The sequence below is a fragment of the Crotalus tigris genome, unplaced genomic scaffold, assembly GCF_016545835.1.
Source record: "Crotalus tigris isolate CLP2741 ecotype Arizona unplaced genomic scaffold, ASM1654583v1 scf7180000018323.1251302, whole genome shotgun sequence".
Classification (NCBI taxonomy): domain Eukaryota; kingdom Metazoa; phylum Chordata; class Lepidosauria; order Squamata; family Viperidae; genus Crotalus; species Crotalus tigris.
The window spans coordinates 715,030-735,255 of NW_024096943.1; the positions used below are offsets into that span (position 1 = coordinate 715,030).

The window sequence follows — 20,226 nt, forward strand, 5'->3', positions numbered from 1 at the left end:
TTTTTTTAATTATTATAATTTTCTTTTTCTTTTTTTTTCTTAACCCTGTATTCTGCTCTGGGAAGTGAAGGGAGGGGGGGTGGGGGTGGGAGGGAGGGTAAGGGGGGGTTCTCTATTTTAAAATTTTATTGTATTTTTATAAATGATTGTATGTTTTAAAAAATAAAAATTTTCAATAAAAAAAAGAATAGAATTTGGAATGGAAATTTCAAATGGATGAATGGAATGAAACGGAAGAATAGGAATAGAATATTGGAATGGAATGGAATGCAATCTTGGAATGGAATATTGTAATGGAATAGAATAGATAAAATAAAATAGATAAAATAATGGAATGGAATGGGAATAGGATAAGAATATAATATTGAAATGCAATGCAATATTGGAATGGGATGGGATAGAACAGAATAGAATAGCATATTGGAATGGAATGGGAATAGGATGAGAATAGAGTATTGGAATGGAATATTGGAATGGAATGGAATAGAATAATGGAATGGACTGTAATATATTGGAATGAAATGGAATGGAATGGAATAGATATTGGAATGGAATGGAGTGTAATTGAACGGAATAGAATAGAATGGAATGGAATAGACTGTAATGGAATGGAATGGACTGTAATGGAATACTGGAATGAAATGGAATGGAATGGAATAGATATTGGAATGGAATGGAACGGAATAGAATAGAATGGAATGGAATAGACTGTAATGGAATGGAATGGACTGTAATGGAATATTGGAATGGAATGGAATGGAATAGATAATAGAATGGAATGAAGTAGAATAATGGAATGGAATGGAGTGGAATGGAATGGAGTGGAGTGGAGTGGAATGGAATAGGATATTGGAATGGAACGGAACGGAACAGAATAGATATTGGAATAGAACATTGGAATGGAACACTGCAATGGATCACTGGACTGGACTGGAATGGACTGGAGTGGAGCGGGATGGGACAGAAGGAATGGAATGGAATGCAACAGAACAGAACAGAAGGAAAACAGGATAAGAATAGAATTTGGAATGGAACAGAATGGAATAGAATGAAATGGAACAGAATAGAATATTGGAATGGACTGGAATGGAATGGAATATGGACTGGACTGGACTGAACTGGATTGGAATAGAATGGAATAGAACAGCGGTGGCGAACCTTTTAGAGACCAAGTGGCGAAGGCTGAGAAGCGAACGGAGAAACAGAATGCAGCTGAAAGGCAGGTTGGTAAAAAAAAATGCTTGGGGGAGGCAAGGGCATCTGGGCGGGGGCAACGGGGCGTTGTCTTACCTGAATGCCTTTTCTCAGCAGGATGATGTAGAGTCCAATGGTTGGTTGGGTTCTATGACAGCCTTCCTGCCCGGCAGACTGGGTAAAAACTTTGGTCACACCCTTCCCTTGGGCGTGACCCCAGTTTTGACTTAGGCAAGAATTGTTTGTTGGATTCGATACGGTAGCTCCTTGTCCAATACCTGCCTAGACCTAATACCTGGGGGGGCTTGGACTCTACATCATCCTGCTGAGAAAAGGCGTTCAGGTAAGACAACGCCCCTTCTCCAGCAGGATGGCTGTAGAGTCCAATGGTTGGGACATACCAAAGCCCTCATGTCCCCCTGGGAGGGAGAGTCTAGGCCACTGAATCCTGAGCAGATACAACTTGCTGTAGCACTCTTTTACCAAAGTCAGCATCCGCTGCGGCAAAGGAGTCTAAACGGTAATGCCTAATGAATACGGAGGGAGAAGACCAAGTTGCAGCCTTGCAAATCTCTTCCACTGATGCTTGTGTGGACCACGCAGCCGATGTGGCTGCGCTGCATGTTGAATGGGCAGTCACGTGTGGGGGCACCGGTAGTGCCTGCGAGACGTAGGCTTGGGCTGTACAGACTCTGATCCACCTACCTATGGTAGAAGATGACACCTTCTTTCCCATAGTTGATGGTTGGAAGGAAACAAATAATGCTTCCGTCTTACGGAAAGACGAAGTGCGCTTTACGTAGAAACACAACACTCTACGTACATCCAGCTTGGGCCATCTATGTTCTAGTCTATGTCTGGGTTTGGGGCAGAAATCAGGAAGAATCAGTTCCTGAGATCTGTGGAAGATGCTGTTCACCTTTGGAACGAATGCAGGGTCTGGTCTAAGAACGACCTTGTCCTTGAAGAAGGTACAGAGATCCTTCCTCACTGACAGTGCTGCTTGTTCCGAAATTCTTCTTGCTGAAGTAATAGCCACTAGAAAGGCTACCTTTAACGATAGGTGATAAAGAGAACATGAGTCAAGAGGCTCAAAGGGTGCTGATGTCAAGGCTTGAAGAACTTTGGGCAAGTTCCAAGACGGGTACCTGTGTATAACAGGAGATTTAGTATTGGCCGCACCTTTCAAAAAGGCGCTAATCGTTGGATGTTGCGCTAGAGAGGTTAAGTTGTCACAGGAAAGTACAGTTGAGAGGGCCGATACCTGTCTACGAATAGTGTTGACTGATAGGCCCTTATTAAGTCCTTCCAATAGGTAATCTAGAATATTGGGAATAGATACTTGAGGTTGGATCTAGGTGAAGTAGGACGCACCACCTGCAAAAACCTTTCCACGTAGCATCGTAGATCCTGTTTGTCGAAGGTCGTCTTGATGCTTGTATGATCGATATCACCCGAGGAATAGGATTGTTTGGCTAAACTTTGCCGCTCAAATGCCAAGCGGCTAGTTGTAGCCACTGAGGATCTGGATGTAAAAGTTTGCCCTGACTGAGTATTACTCGGTCCGGGGGAATCCTCCATGGGGGTGATATTGAAAGATCCACGAGGTCGGCAAACCACGAGCGCCTTGGTCAATGTGGAGCAATCAAGATTACTTCTGCACCTTCCAGGATCAACTTGCGTATGGTTGCCGGTATTAATGGCAGCGGTGGAAAGGCGTACAGAAGTTGCACCGGCCACCGACACCTGAGAGCGTCCGTTCCCTCCGATCCCGGAGTCGGGAATCTGGAGAAGAACCTGGGGAGTTGAGTGTTCTTTGGAGTGGCAAATAGGTCCAGATGTGATTGTCCAAACCTCTGGAAGATCTCCTCGAACAGAGCCGGATCCAGACGCCATTCCGACTGATCCACCTTGGCTCTGCTCAGGGAGTCTGCCTGGATATTTGTCTCCCCTGAGATGTGTTCCGCTCTGATGGAACTCACATTTGCTTCTGCCCACCGAGCCAGAGCTGATGCCTCCTGCATTAGTTCCGAGGATCGTGTTCCTCCCTCCTTGTTGACATGGGCCTTGGCCGCTACGTTGTCTGTTAGAACGAGAATGTGTCTCCTCGTTACTATGTGGGAGAATTGACCTAGAGCCAGGTGAATGGCCCGAAGCTCCAGCCAATTGATGTTGTGAGAGAGGTCCTCCTGATTTCACTGGCCCTGCGCTATCTGAGTTCCTAGATGGGCTCCCCATCCAAATAGGCTCGCGTCTGTCGTGAGTGTGATCCGGTTCGGCTCCCTGAATATACTCCCCTTGAGCATCATGGGGGATATCCACCAATTCAGTGATTTCAGCACATATCTTGGTACCAAGACCCTCCTGCTGGAGGTACTGAGGCTCCTCCTCTGATAGGGGAGGAGGAACCACTGCAACTCCCTTGAGTGGAGTCTTGCCCATGGGACTATGCCCATGCAAGATATCATCTTTCCCAGGAACTTCGAGAGCTGCATCAAAGGTACTCTCTTGTCTTTCCGAATTTGATGAGCCAGCTTGGAGATGCTGCTTCGACGCTCCTGGGAAAGATATACCCTGCACTGGGACGAGTCTATCACCGCTCCCAGGTGCTGTAGCTTCCTTGAGGGAGTGAGATGGCTCTTTTCTACATTGACTGAGAATCCGCGTTCTTGTAGAACGCGGATTGTGGTCTGGAGGTCTAATTTTGCTTGCTCGTGCGAGCTGGACTGAATCAAGATGTCGTCTAGATAAAACCGTACACGCACCGGCATCAACCTGAGATGGGCCGCTATTACTGCTAGAATTTTGGTAAATATCCTTGGGGCTGAGGATAGACCGAAGGGCAGAGCCCTGTATTGGTAATGCCGGTGTGCGTAGGTAAATCTGAGGAATTTGCGGTATTTGGGGTGGATGGGAATGTGCAGGTACGCCTCCGTGAGATCTATTGAGGACAGGAGGTCGCTCTTCCTGACACTGGCTAGGATGGATTTCAGGGACTGCATTTTGAACCTCCTGTAAGTTACGTAATAATTCATGCCCTTTAGGTCCAATATTGCTCTCCACCCTCCTGATGTCTTTGGGATTACAAAGAGGATCGAATAAAATCCTCTTCCTTCCTCTCCTTTTGGTATCTCCTCTATGGCCTGAATTGACAGGAGGTGTGCTATGGCCGAGGTTACCAACCTTGCCTTGTGTGCCTTTCTGGAGATGGGACATCTGATGAATCGGTTTGGTGGGGGAGAACAAAAGTCTAAGGTCAAGCCATGCTTGATTGTCTCCAAGACCCAGGCGTTGGTAGTGGTCTGTTCCCAGACTTCGATAAAATTCCCTAACCGACCTCCAATGGGAATGTCCTGTCTGGCGTCACTTGGCGCGTTTAAAGGGTCGGCCTCCCGATCCTCTAAAGGGACGCCTGGACTGAAACTGGCCTCTGGCTCCCCTGTTTGGGCGATCCTGGGAACGATCCTGTCTTGAATAGCCGGATCGTGAGCCTCTAGACCAATCCCAGGATTGCCCTGATCGAAAGGGCTGTGCCCAGTCCCAGGAGTTGCCTGGGCAGAAACTTTGCCTCCGGAATTCCTGACTGCCTCTCCTATCTAATTTCTTTGATGGATGGACTAGAATTTTCCTTTTGTCCCTACTCTCGCTTACATGTGGGTCCAGAATGGCTCCAAACAAATGTGACCCACTGTACTTGGACGTCGAAAGACGCCACTTGGCCTTCAGATCTGTCTTCCAATTTTTGAGCCACAGTAATCTACGAGAGGCTACTGTGGCCGCAATCGATCTTGCCGCATACTTGGTTGCGTGAAGTGAGGCGTCCGCCATGAATTGTGATGCCGCCAGTATCTTGGCCAAAGTTTGGTGAGCTCTGACCTGATCTGGAGGTACAGTGGTTTGTAGCTCGCGCAGCCACATGATACATGCTCTGGCGAAGAATGATGATGAAGTTGCCGCCTTGGCCGCCCAGGCTGCGGCCATGTGGGAACGACGGAGGGAGTGCTCAAATTTCTTTTCCTCTGGTTTCAAGGCCTCCGCCATGTCCCCTGGAATCGCAGAAGTAGAGAATAATGAGATCAAGGGACTATCTATTGCAGGGACATCTAACATGCCCGAAAAGGAAGGAGAAACATTGAATAGTTTCCTTTCCACGCTGTTAGGTGCTGGTGGTGTTGCTAGGGAAACCCATTGCTCCTCTACCGTGGTGCGGAAAACCTCAGGACAAGGAATGTACTTGTCCTGTGGCACCTTCTTGGCAAAGAGAGGGTTTGCCTCTTTGCTAGTAGAAGGATTTTCCTCCTGAACTGAGGTCAAATTGACCGTAGATACTGCCTTTATCAGAAGTGATTTTAAAAGAGCTGGGTCAAAGAGGCCAGAGCTTGTTGCCTGCTCAGGAGCGGTCCCCTCATCCTCCGAGAGAGCCATATCAGACATGTCTAGATCTAGTAATTCTCCCTCTCCTATTTGAGAGGAAGTTTCAGAAATGTTTGTAGCCGGAGCCTTGCTTCGTCCCTTAAGAGATGGTTGAAAGTCTACTTGGCCCTTAGAAGCCATAAACTGGGAAAAGGCATCCTGCATGAATGCCTGAAATTGGGCAGACCATATGTTCTCCTGAGGTCTGTCCGTGGACGCAGCCACAGTGGGAGTATGGTCTGGTGAAGACGCAGGTGAAGAGGATCGGGAGGAGTCCAACTGTTCAGTTTCCCCCGGAGGAGACCAAGTCCTGAGAACTTCCTGGGAAGTAGGTTCTGTATCAGGGGCCACCAATGGGACAGGGGAAACCACGCTTGTCCCATTGGCATTGGTTTTCTGGGCCCTGGCAAATTGTCTTTCTAGAGCCAAATGTCTCCTCGATGCCTCTCGCTCAGCCGTTTTGGATGGACCCCTTTGGATCAGGTGCTTTGTTTTAGCCTTCTTCTTCCCCCCCACCTCAGGTTCTGAGGATCTGCGTTTTTGTTGTTGTTGGGGGGGGGCAATTGGGGCCCTGCATAGCTGAATGCGAGACATTGTCTGCCATTGTGACCAGGTATCCCGAGTAGGCAATACCTGGGGTGGGGAATAAATTGTACGCAGATCGGTTGCAGATGAATCAAGCCTGCAAGGCTTATTCTGCACAGAAGAAAACAATGGCCGGACAGACAGGTCCCCTGTCAGGAGGATCCTGTGGGCAGTGACTAAAGGTCACTCTGAGGAACAGTGGACCAAATTTATTTCCTCCCTCTCCTTCACCGATGGCAAATGTAATGGCCCGGATTAGAGGGCAATGGTTTGATGGAGTTGTAAATATAAGTTCCCCACTATGTGGCTGTAAAGACAGTCCACTGGGTGTGCTAATAAACTCTCTCCTCTCCTTCTCTCTCACTCTGTCTTCTGTGGAGACCTTCCAGAATATGGCCACCTAAAATGGAGGCTATGTGAACAAGGGAAACACCCCAAGATGGAGACTTGGTGGAAGCCACGCCTTCCCCTCACTGCCAAGGAGAACCACGAGGCTCAAGATGGCGGATCTAGCTCCAACGGCTGCTCCGCCGCTCAAAATGGTGGTTTTGGGCCCAATGGACGCTCCGCCGGCAGGGGAGGCTTTGGGATGGCAGAGGGTAGTTTTATAGTTGTTTTAACGAGCCCCCCCGGGCGTAGACCGCTCTTCCCCAGGGAATCTAGTGCTCGCACAATGGCCGCGTTGCCTTTGGCCGAGAATCTCCCTGATGCCGGCGACGCGGCTCCCGCTGTCTGGCGGCTCCGGTTTCGCGCGCCCCAGCTGATCCTAGTAAATATAGGTCAGCGGCGCTTCTCTGCTGCCTCTCGCAGCTTCCCTCGGCTATTTTTTTTTTTTTTTTTTGATACTCTCACCACCTCTGAGATGACGCTTCCACCGAACGGCGATCCGTCAGCTGCTCGGAGCCCCGAGCCAAGGCTGAAGGAAGAAGGGAAACCTGCCTCTCTGTAAGCTTGCTAATCAAATTGTTGATTTGTAAAGAGAGAGAGAGGGCTTTAGGTAATAGATATGCTTTTGTCAGGAGCTGAATTTTTAGCTGCTAACGGGCTTCGAGACTGAGTCAAAACTGCGGTCACGCCCAAGGGAAGGGTGTGGCCAAAGTTTTTACCCAGTCTGCCGGGCAGGAAGGCTGTCATAGAACGCAACCAACCATTGGATTCTACAGCCATCCTGCTGGAGAACTTAACCTGCGCAGCTTCGGCAGGTGTCTGGCAGGGGGAGGGAAGCAACAGGCCCTGCCCCACCCCTCGCATGGAGCGCCCTACTCCTGCCGCTCCCCCCACAGCACCTTTTTTCCAGTTCCGACACGTCACTTCCTCTGCCACTGTGTGGGACTGAAAATAAATTTCAATCAAGCAATTCCAATTTCGCAAAATCCTTTTTTTCCCGCAAGAAGTTGAAATTGATTGATTGAATCTTTTTTTTGCACACGGCGGCGGAGGCCTAGGACTGGGGTGGCGGCGCGCATGCCCACAGAGAAGGTTCTACGTGCCACCTGTGGCATGCGTGCCATAGGTTCGCCACCACAGGTAAAGAATATTGGACTGGAATGGAACATTGGAGTGGAGTTGAGTGGGGTGGGTGGGATGGGACAGGATGGAAGGAATGGAATGAAATTGAATGGAACGCAACAGAAGAAAAGAGAAGAGAAATAGGATACAAATAGAATATTGGAATAGAATGGAATGGAATAGAATAAGAATAGGAATAGAATATTGGAATGGAATGGAATGTTAATAGGATAAGAATAGAATACTGAAATGGAATAGAATGCTGGAATGGAGTGGAGTAAAATGGAATGGAATAGAATGGGAAATGGATAAAAATATAATATTGAAATTGAACAGAATATTGGAATGAAATGGAACACTGGAAAGGACTAGACTAGACTAGACTAGACTAGACTAGACAATACATGACAATATAATACATGATTAGCCAAGACTATCTAGATGCTTCCAGCTGTTGGGTCAACAGAAAACTAACTCCTGTGAAAATTAATACTGTATTCTATTGCCAACTATATACTGGGTACCTGAATTTTTTTATAGGTATGATATCTGAAATGAATTATTTACATAGTATGAATAGCACCAAGAAAGCAAAAACACCTAAATAAACGGGCTTGGCAAACCATTTTTTTCCCTAAATCTCTTTTTCATATCAATTTTCTTAATTTAGAATATAAAAACAAAAATGCAAAAGAAAATAATAGTAAAGATAGGGGAGGGAAAAGGAAAGGGAAAAGTGTAGGAAAAGGGGGGAAAAGAAAGAAAAGAAAGAAAAGTTCTTGACTTCCAACTCCCTTTGGTGCAGTAGAATAAGATAATAACATTATACTTCAGCTTTTTACTTTTACATAATAGTATAAACTAGCCGTTTCTATAACAACAAATCTATCTACTAAATCAGTAATACCCAAAATCAAAGTTTCATTTTTCTCTATCTCGAACACAAAGTGCAAAAGCATTTTCTAAGTAGAAACAAAAGTAATTTTGTTTTTTCTTTAATTAAAGTCAATTTAACCATCTCTGCTAATTCCATCAACTTTTACAGCCATTCATCGATTGTGGGAATCAAAGTGTCCTTCCATTTTTGTGCATAAAGTAATCTTGCTGCCGTCAAAATATATAGCATCAAAGTTTCAAATTTTTTCCCAAGTTTTTTCCCATTAAACCCAAAAGAAAAGTTACGTTCACTCTGAGAACATATACACATTACAAAAGCAATTCAGGTCCATCATCCATGCCGTAAGCCTGTTGGATCTGTATGATATTAATGACTTTGCAAAAGCAAGCAAAGTGCAGACTTTTCATAACCAATTAGCATGTGGATTTTTAAAGTAGACTAGCAACAGTGATCAGGATCTCAACCTCCTGTTTATTCTTTCCCAGCCAACTGGGTTCAAGAAATAGAAACAGCTGTGCAATGACAATATCCAACTGAGATTCAGAAATGGGATAGCTGAAGACCAATAGACTGGTCAATGATAGCTCTGAACATGGAACATAAATAGCAGCACTAATAGTATAAAGCACTTGGATGGCTTTAGGTCAATCACTGCCTCTTCCCCCAAGGAAGGAGGAAATGACAAATCAGTTCCAAAAAATTCAGGGATCTATACAGCCATTTGCTAAGAGTCAAAAGCGACTTGAAAGCACCAAATTAATATTCACCATCATTTTAGCCATTGTCTATCCACTGCAGGAGGAAGGCCTCTTCCGCATGTTTCCAAGCCATACGGTCCTGAGTGTTCTTTTGCCAATTGGGCCTGCAATACTTGCTGATGTCATTGATTCATCTTGTTTTTGGTCTCTTTTGTGGAAGCTTTTTATCAAGTGGGATCCATTCCATGACTGCCTTGGTACACCTGCCATCAGTTCTGCTTGCTAGGTGACCAGCCCGTTTCCATTTCGATTCTTTTACTCTCTCGATGATATCGTCTACTTTTGTTTGTTTTCTAATCCATGTGCAGGTCTTTCTATCTTGTCTTGTAATGTCAAGCATGTATCTTTCCCATGGCTATTTATGCCACTCGTAGCTTTTGTATTGATTGCAAGGTTAGTTCCATGTTTCATCGGCATATGTTAGAGCAGAGAGCACACACACTGATCAAAAACTTTTCTCTTCAGGCATAGGGGGAAGTTGTTCTTGAAAATTATGCTCAGCTTGCTGAATGCCTGCCAATCACATTTAACAACCTGCCTCCAGAAGCGGTGAATGCTCCTACACTGGAAGTTTTTAAGAAGAGACTGGAGAGCCATTTGTCTGAAATGGTATAGAGTTTCCTGCCTGAGCAGGGGGTTGGATTAGATGACCTCCAAGGTCCCTTCCAACTTTATTATTATTATTACTACTACTACTACTACTACTACTATTACTACTACTACTACTACTATTATTATTATTATTATTATTATTATTATTATTATAACACGCCATTCAATTTCTTTTATTGTATCATCTTCCATTGAGATCCATTGGCCAAGGTATGTGTAGTGGTCCACTATGGCTACTTTTTCTCCAGATATTAAAAAACCATTTCTCTGATGAATTTATTAAACATAATCTGGCTCTTTTTCAGGTTTACAAATTTGAATATTAAATATTAAAAGAAAAAATCCAATTACATGTTTGGAAGAAGCACTCCCAGGTTAAAGATACTGTTTCCAATAAACTAAGAAGAGATTTCTTGACAGTTAGAACAATTAATCAGTGGAACAACTTGCCTCCAGAAGTTGTAAATGTCCCAATACAGTAAGTTTTTAAGAAGAGATTGGACAATCATTTGTCTGAAATGGTATACGGTTTCCTACCTGAGCAGGGGGCTGGACAAGAAGACCTCTAAGGTCCCTTCCATCCATTCTATTCTATTCTGTTCTGTTCTAAATACTCTCACCATAGCAAAACCACTGGAGTTTTCTATGCCAGGGCCTTTCAACCGGTGGTACACGTACCACTGTGGTATTTTGCCACGTGGCAGGAGGTACACAACTGTCCTAGAGAAGTATAGTGGGGGAGGGGAATGAGCCAAAGCAGCCCAAGCCTGAGGGAGAGGCAGCTGCAGTTGCAGGACTGTCTGGGCTCGACAGAAGCCCCAGGAGCCAGCAGGCTCCAGCTGATTGGCGCTTCCGGAAACAGCACAGAGCTGGAATTGAACTGAAGAAAAGGGGGGGGGGAGAGGAGAGGCTATAAAAGGAGGTGGTTTGGGCAAGAAAGGAGAAAAAAAGACAACAGGGAAAGAGAAGGAGAGCTCAGCAGGCAGGGAGGAAACAGGGACAGAGAAGCAGCAGCAGCTGTTGCTGGAAGAAAAGGTCCCCCGTTTCGCTTTCTCCAGCCAGGAGAATGCAATCAGCGCTGATGAAATGAAAAGCCGGCAGACCAGCATGTTGGAAAGGAGGTGGGTTTATTTAGTTGTGGATCAGCTGGCAGCTTGATTAGGTTACCATAAGGATTTTTGTACAGTTTTTACAGCGTTTTGTAATTCAGAAGCTGTTTGTATGCTTTGGTTATTGGAATATTTTAGTCTGTATTTTGGGCTAGCAATGAGTCCAAAGTGTGGACTTCTATAGGTTTAGCCCCTTTAAACAAATGTAATTAGTTTTACCTCCCTGAGTCTGTCTATGGCTTTTAGAAAAAAATTTTTGAAGGTAAACAGGCTTAATTTAAGGCTAAAGCTTTTCACAATTGCCGGAGCCTTTCAGTCTCAGGTTGCAGCATTGTGACAGGTGACACGCCTGAGGCAGCTTAAAGGGAAAAAAATGGAGTTTATGTGTTTCTTTATTTTGTGAGTCTTTCTTGCTTTGCACTTGATTCCTATGTCTTTAAGTGTACAGGGAAGGGATGGGGGGTGCATTCTTACTACACTGTGGAAGGAGAGTTCAGAAGGGAGAGAGGAAGAAGGGCCGACCAGCTAGCTCAGGGGTCTACAAACTTAGCAACTTTAAGACCTGTGGACTTCAACTCCCAGAATTCCTCAACCAGTCATGATGGCTGAGGAATTCTGGGAGTTGAAGTCCACAAGTCTTAAAAGTGCCAACTTTGAAGACCCGAGCTAGCTGGTAGTGGTGCATATTAATAAACGTGGATAAATTCATCATATATTTGTCAGTGCAAAGGGAAATTGATTCAGCAAAGGAACACCCACCGAAGAAATTAAAACTGGCCCTTTTTTCCTTTTTTTCTATAGTTTGTAATATTTTATTAGATTATAGAATAAAATACAAAAGCAAATAGTAGGACACAGTGCGAAGGAAAAAAAGGGGGGGAAGTGATGGGGAGAAAGGAAAAAGAACAAACTTCCTCTGTTGCAGTAGAAGGAAGCATTAACACTGAACCTCAACTTTTTTACTTTTCCATAATATTATAAACTAGCCATTTCTATAACAACAAATGAATCTAATCATTAACCCCCAAATCCCCCTTCTTTTTTTAGTCATCAAGTTTTTGACACCTTGCTAAGCACTGGTGGTACTCAAATATTATCATGTCCTAAAAGTGGTACAATCTGTGAAAAGGTTGAAAAGCCCTGTTCTATGCTATATTCATCGTTGCAACACCATCAGTTGTATCAGACAGAGCATTGAGAGAATCTACACTTGGGTTCCTATGACTATTCAGATCATCAAACTTCTAGTCAGCCTTTAAAAAAAAAGCTACGGCATCTAATTCATGAATAATTTTTATTAAGGCCTAAAGCATTAAATTAAATTGTTCATTACAGCCAACAATGTGTGTTTTTTATTGCATGTTAACTCAAGTTAGTAAGTGAACTAGCTAATATTTTTTCCAAACAAAAGAGTAGATTTGTCTCTGTTAATTAGCGGAGAGAAACGGCTATCTTCATTAAATAACCTCAAAATATTACTTGAACCAATTACTTTAATATTTATCCCAATCATCTAATTAATCAATTAAATTAGTAATAGTTCAAGAAATCTTTCCATTGGTTGGCAGCCTTAATTTTTATGGATGTTTTTAATGGACAATTGTGAACACCATAAAACCCTAAGAACCTGTGCAGTCGTATATACTAATATGCCATGGATTGTTCTGATTCCTAATCATAACACTTTCTACATATTCATTAAAATGGAAAATAATTAGGCTGAGCCAAGTGAAATTCCCATCATTTCTAATTAGCTCTTAATTAAAACACATCACAACCTAAGGTACTGAGACCTCAATCAATATGCAAATGCAATCATTGCAATATATTTACATATCATTAATTAACATGCTGCAGTGCTGTAATGAACTGTATGAGAGCACTGGTGCCAAAACAAGAATGATATGCAATTTGTTGAGGCTCATTTTCCAATCCAGATTTTTCTCTTCCATACGGCAATAAAAGCAGCAGGGCTCATATTCCTGGCTTATGATAGAACATTTTTTGTTCACAGAGAGAAAAAAATATATTAACTGAAATATGCGACCAGCAAATACAGGATGTTCATGCCAATAAAACTGATATACTGTAGTAGTTCGCACTTCAACCAACTACTGGTAAATTATAAAGTTCTATGGAGGACATGTCATTAAAAGAATTGGTAAGGTTTTAGCTTAGGTTTGAGGGGTATATAAAGAATTATCATACTGCCTAAAATCTGCCTAAAATACGTTTTATAAATCTTAATGTAGAAAAAGAGGTATAAGAAATTGGAAAACTTTCCGCTTGGTCCCTTGAAGATCCTCTCATCTTAAAAGAGCTTTCACTATTATTATCCACCCTCAGCTGTATTCCCATGAAAAGGAAGAAGGAAGAATCTCTCCATCACCTTCTCTTCTGTGAACAGCAAAAGAGGTGCGGATTGGAGTCTCCCATTAATATAATGTCTCAGGTGTTGCTATACAGGTGAAGTAAAAAAGCTTTAATTAAATAATTTGCATAGATTTCAGCAACTTGTACATTCTATAAACATGTCCACAGTAGTGAACCTCAAGTACAGCATCTTCGTATCATAACCAGCCATTGTTGAAATAATATACACTCTGCATTACTGTTATTTTGGCACAACAATGGCCGGATGACCCTAGATGATACTATAAATCATTGTGTAGAATGACCTGACTTAGCCACTGAGCATGTTGTCCTTGTTCAATTCAAAAAGAGTACAGAGAAGAGCAACGAAGATGATTAGGGGACTGGAGGCTAAAACATATAAGGAACGGTTGCTGGAACTGGATAGATCTAATTTAATGAAGAGAAGGACTAGGGATAACATGATAGCAGTGTTCCAATATCTCAGGGGTTGCCACAAAGAAGAGGGAGTCAAGCTATTTTCCAAAGCACCTGAAGACTGGACAAGAAGCAATGGTTGGAAACTAATCAAAGAGAGAAGCAATCTAGAACTAAGGAGAAATTTCCTGACAGTTAGAACAATTAATCAGTGGAACAACCTGCCTCCAGAAGCTGTGAATGCTCCAACACTGGAAGTTTTAAAGAAGAGATTGGACGACCATTTGTTTGAAATGATATAGGGTTTTCTGCCTAAGCAGGGGGTTGGACTAGATGACCTCCAAGGTCCCTTCCAACTTGTTGTTATTATTATTGATCATCACACAGTGAGCCAAATGTTTAGACTGATTTGGCATTTCTGTCTACCTATCGAGTCCTTACCAAGGATCTGGGATAGGCAGACGTGGATGTTTAATGTATTACAGATATCGTCGCAGAATGGAAGCTGTTTCTAGTAAGGCCGCCTTTTGCAACTGACTGATGGCGAATTTGTCAATGCCAATGGTGTTCAAGTGATGCTCCAGTTGTTTTGGGATTGCACCCAAGGCGCCTATTACTATTGGTACTACCCTTGCTTACCTTTGCCACAGTTGTTCTATTTCTATTTGTAAGTTCTTGTATTTTGTTATCTTTTCCAGTTCTTTCTCTTCTATTCTGCTATCTCCAGGCACTACCATGTTCATTACTATTATTACTATTATTACTTATTATTATTTAGTTCCAGTTAAAATGGGCTGCCTTCTAAAACACTGAACATTCTAATTTCATACAGCTAATATGAAGTCTTACGTTACTCTTACTTTGGAGGATGTCACTTTAAGATTCAGTGGAGTTTATTTATTTTATAAATATTTCCAATTTGTTTTTCAAAGGTTAAAATAGAGATGCAAAATTGTTTCTTTCTGAGTGAATGCACACAAGATCAAGATACACTACATATTTAATGTTGTTAAGATGGTATTACTACTATCAAAATGCATGGGGTATACATTCATAAAGATGGAAGATAATTTTAGCATCCAATTGGATATAAACAGCTACATCTTTGACTTTTATAGCTGGGGTTTTTTTCCCAACTTATTAAAAACAAAGGCATGTAAATGGCAATCACAAAACTTGGGAAGAGTTTTATTACTAAAGCTACCATTGGTTCAGTTCATACATATCAAGCTGTTCTCCTCAAGTCTAGTGAATAGGTTACAACAATAAATGGGATAAATGCTGAGATAAAGGTGATAAGATATATATTTCCATATTTCTAACCTATTTACCTGCAAATTATAGAACACAGTTCATCTTCTTTTGACAGTAAAAGCCTGGTAAAAAGCAAAGAGTCTTTCTAGTTTCCATTAGTTTATTATCCCCAAGCCTATTATTCTAGGCACTTTTCTTAATTATTCAATGCTTGAATAAGAGCCAAAGTGGTTGGAACAATAAACTTACAAATGGTAAAATAAGAGAAAGAGAAGGATTCAGCACCCACTTTCCATTAATGCTTTCCAAAGCATCTTTTTTTATAATTTTTATTAAAATTACAATTATGCAAATAAATAAAGCAAACTACAAAAAAGAGAAAGTTCTCTCTGGTTCCTTCTAGGATTCAGTGATCAAATTTCCATCTTATCATGTTTCTTTAGGAATTCAAAACAATAGCATTCTTCCATAGAAGGACTCCCAAGATTAATTTTAAAATTTTATTTCAAATCCATCTAGACTTTTTATTCCACTTATAACTTTGAAAATCAACATTCTAATCATCTTTTTGCTATTTATTAAAAAGGAGGGCTGTCCTTAAACAAATCTTTAAAAATTATTTTGCTAAGGATTAAAACAAACTCACCTGGTGTGTTGTAAGACTTGTGGATTGCAAGATTCTTAACAGTTGAAAAACAAGTAAGCAAATTGAAATTATGATAAAGAAATAAGGACCAGTTCCTGCAATTTTAGCTCTCCAGAGTGCACATCGGCAATCTCAGGATGTTTCCTTTATCTGGAGAGAGTTGGCTGGCCAGAAAAAACCAGTCCAGTAACTGATCTCACCACAATGCAATCTCTACTCCTTCAAAGATATCTAGCTCACCCCAAAACAAAGCATCTCTTTATGTGATTAAAATAGAGATAATTTAATTGGCCATAAGCAACTCTAAATTAATGTATTATGGTGACAACTGTGAAGAGATGAGGTACCATATTTTTTTCCAAAACTATTGTAACATATACTCTTTTTATCATACTCCTATAAACTATTCACATTGTTCAATGGTACTGGTAAAGATGCTTCTATTGCTGTGCCCTGATTTCTGTAAAGGATCATTTTATTTTAAAAAATGCTTTATATTCTGTTTCAACAAATAATGAAATAAGATTTTTAATTTCAAGTAATTTTCTTCATCCAACTTTATTAAAGATAGCTAAAATTACTTCAGACCCAGATAATTCTGACAAAGTCTGAACCATTAGTTGTACCTACAGTTGGATCAGATAAGATTCCAATACTGTATTTACCTGGCCAAAATCTGAAAATCTAGCTAAAAGGGAGGATCATTCCACACTAGACTATCTTATTTGGAACCCCCTCCTCTAGCACATATACTGTATTAATTTATATGAGTGCTTTTTAAAAAGAAAGAAATAACATCTGTATTTCCAGAGATTCTGTTTTTCAGACATGTTGCAGCCAAAAATTATATTTTGTTGAATAGTTATTTTCTCTTATCGCCAGGCAGCTTACTCAAGCATTAAAATGTAAATTAATTCTTTCTTACTTTTCTATTCTTCTTAAAATAAACATGGCCACAACATTTTACCATGCTTGCTGAAACTGATATGGTTACAGCAATCCACATGGAATTGCTTCATAGACATATCTAGGCCATAGAAGTAGCTATTTTTTTTTCTTAGCAGAACCTTCTGCAATTGTTTTAACACATTTCACTTGCTGTATTTCTTCACTAAAGAAAGAAAATAGAGCATACCGTACACCCGGATATTCAGGGAACAGTATATTCTGATGACATCCCATCCAAAAATACAATAGGGACATGTATTATTAAAATTAATATAACAACCTTGTATTAATTCACACATTTAAACATCAAAGCCAAAATGCAAAGAAACAATCAGAATACATAAATAGAAATAACAGAATGTATTTTCTGACAGAACCACTACACTGTTTTGTTCTTACAATGTCAATGTTAAGAGTGCAGATGCTAGAAGACAGCAAGGGAAAGACAACAAGAACACAAATAAAAAGCCACATACTTAACATTGATTCCGAGTTAACAGCATGCGTGGGCACCTAAATAGTTAAAACTGAGCATCAGCCCTATTACTACAGTATGATCAGGCCTTTGTTTGCTCAAAGCCATAACATCTGCTCTCCATAATTTAAATAAGGAACAGACAGGCCATCAGACATTCAAAAACCTATGAGACCTAAACAAATCCTCTGTAACTATGGGGCTGCAATCCTTTAGTCCAAATATGTTCACATTAAAATGAATTGCAACTTGAGGGTTTTAAAAAATACAAACTGCCCAACCAGAGAGTTTAAGTTCTAGCAGGAAACACATTTCATTAAAGTAGAGGTTTTAAATCAGTGCCTTTTCAGCTGTGGAAAAAGAGAGAAATTTAAACATGCACATTTCTAATTTTGCAGAACTATCCTGCCATAAAAGGCAATTGCTTTTATAAGAAAGCTATTGGTAAAGTTCTCATTTAATAACAACATGCCTGGTTCCTTTTTGTTCAGTGTTTCTATGGTCTAAAAAAGACTCAGAAAAATCAATATAGCCAATGCTGACTCTTTTCTTCTAAGGAACACATGGCATTTCAAAAGGGAAATGCCATCAAGAAAATTGTCTTTCACTGACCCATCTTAGTATTCATTTAAGTTACCTGGAAAAAGCAAAGCTACCTGCCTGTATTACATATCAATGCATAATACTGATACATATACATAATATTGATATATAATATATATATCACAAAATTAGAATTTGCAAATCATTTGCAATTTGGCACTAACATCTTACATGAACCTCTGGTCTCAGGAAATTAGTAAAATGTACCTGATCTGAATGGACAAATTTAAAATGACAAATCTAAGACTAGATATAAATATTGACAAAATGGAAGAAAATGGAAGAGGCATGCTATTTTTCATTATATATATCTCCATTTCTTGTTTCTTCTTTATTTTAGTGATAAAATACCAGGGTTCTGAAACTTTAAAATATATGAACCCCTACAAAGATACAACAATTTGTGTAATTCTCTTTATATGAATAACGTACAACTGCCTATTGCAATTTGGTCCAGACTAAATAAGGAGCAAACCCCGAAGCAAGTTTTGATAGGGTTGCACATGGTCCAGCAGGATAATCTGTCAATCCCTGGTTTACCAAGTTTTGAAAATCTTTTTTTAAACATCTGTAAAATGAGATAGCAGATAGAAAGATGACTAAATTTATCTCACAAAAGAAAGCCACTGTTGAATCACCCCTCAGTTCCTGGTTCTTTTCTCTCTCCTTTAGAAGAATAAGTTATCTGATGTAAAATCTTATCTCAGCTATCAGACAAGAGTTTATATAATGGTAATTATTTTACACACTCAGTATTAGGATTATTGCAATTTCCGTTTCACCTTGAATATTTAAAGGTCATATGCATTTTATGTGGAAAGTAACGAAAGAAATTTTAAGATGCTTAGAATAATATAATGAAAAGAAATGTTTATGGATGTAAGACAAAAAGACAATTAATTACAGTCCACTTATTCTGAGCAGTATCATTAGAGAGATAAATGAATGTGGTGCAAAAGTTACAATCCATCACAAAAAATGTTCTGTGCAAATTCAACTGAAAAGGGACTCAATAATACTCTTGCTCATCTATTGTTAATACTAATATCCTCCTCACACTATTTTTGCTCACCAAACCCATTAGAAATGATTTAAATTTACTGTGGTAATTCTTACCATTGACTCTCTGAAACAGAGAATGGTACATAAAGCAATCAATGCCCATCCAATCTATTAAGAGGTGGAAACAAAAGGCATTTAATCAAAGCCATATCTCTATTTATGGTGTTCTCAGTTTAACATTCAAAACATCTGTATTTAAAACTGGGAGTGAGACCTACAAAACTAGCAAGGCACCACAACTTCCTAATTACTGCGACTTAATTTCTATGAGAATGGAGCAAAATCCAGAAAACAGAATTAAGCAAGAGTTTCAACTCATGGGAGAATGGCCTACTTTCAAGTTCCAATGAGATCCTGAACATCTCTTGGAAATTTGGATTAACTATCGTTTCCTGTGGAACTACCACTTAGCAAGAAATAAATTAGTTCAGATGTCAAAGAGAGACACTGACATCATAAAGTATGGAATTGATTCAGAAATGGCAGAGATGCCCAAGAGCTAATTCTAGAATAAACAAAGGAAGAGAAGATTTATATGAACAACTATTCAGAAAGGGCCTGAAGAACAGGCAACTTTTTTCATTTCTGCATGATAATTTTCCTTCTTCGGGGTAATTATTAGAGACAGAGGAGCCCTGTCCTCTTGTACATTTAATAATAATAATAGTAGTAAAGTTGGAAGGGACCTTGGAGGTCATCTAGTCCAACCCCCTGCTCGGGCAGGAAACCCTACACCATTTCGGACAAATGGCTGTCCAGTCTCTTCTTAAAAACTTCCAGTGTTGGAGCATTTACTGCTTCTGGAGGCAAGCTGTTCCACTGATTAATTGTTCTCACTGTCAGGAAGTTTCTCCTTAGTTCTAGGTTGCTTCTCTCCTTGATTAGTTTCCACCCGTTGCTTCTTGTCCTGCCTTCAGGTGCTTTGGAAAATAGCTTAATTCCCTCTTCTTTATGGCAGCCCCTGAGATATTGGAATACTGCTATCATGTCCCCAAATATCAGAAATTCATATGTTAATCTCAAATGGCCAGAAGACAATCCTACCACCCACAATAACTCCCAGTGAACTAAGCATTCATTCCAGTTAAGCAGCTATTCCTTACTTAAACCATTCTCTGGCATGAAGGACAGACTAAACCCCTTCACGTAACTTGCAAGCACACATGAATTATTCACTAAAAAGGGAAAAAGCAGTGTGTGAGATATGCCATTCATACGAGTTTTAGAAGCCCTTCAGTCTAAATGACAGCCAACATTATCTGCCATTTGCAGAGCTTTATGTCGTGTCACCTGAGACTGCTAAATGATTTTATGCCAGACACAGCATAAAAGGCATCACCTGCTATTATCATGGTGACTGTGTTAATATG

At 40.8% G+C, this 20,226-nt stretch overlaps 1 protein-coding gene across 2 annotated transcripts in view; it reads right to left on the bottom strand.

Moving 5' to 3' along the window:
- PBX4 (PBX homeobox 4) overlaps positions 1-20,226 on the bottom strand; it is a 57,639-nt gene that overhangs the window by 21,368 nt on the left and 16,045 nt on the right. The window lies entirely within an intron of this gene.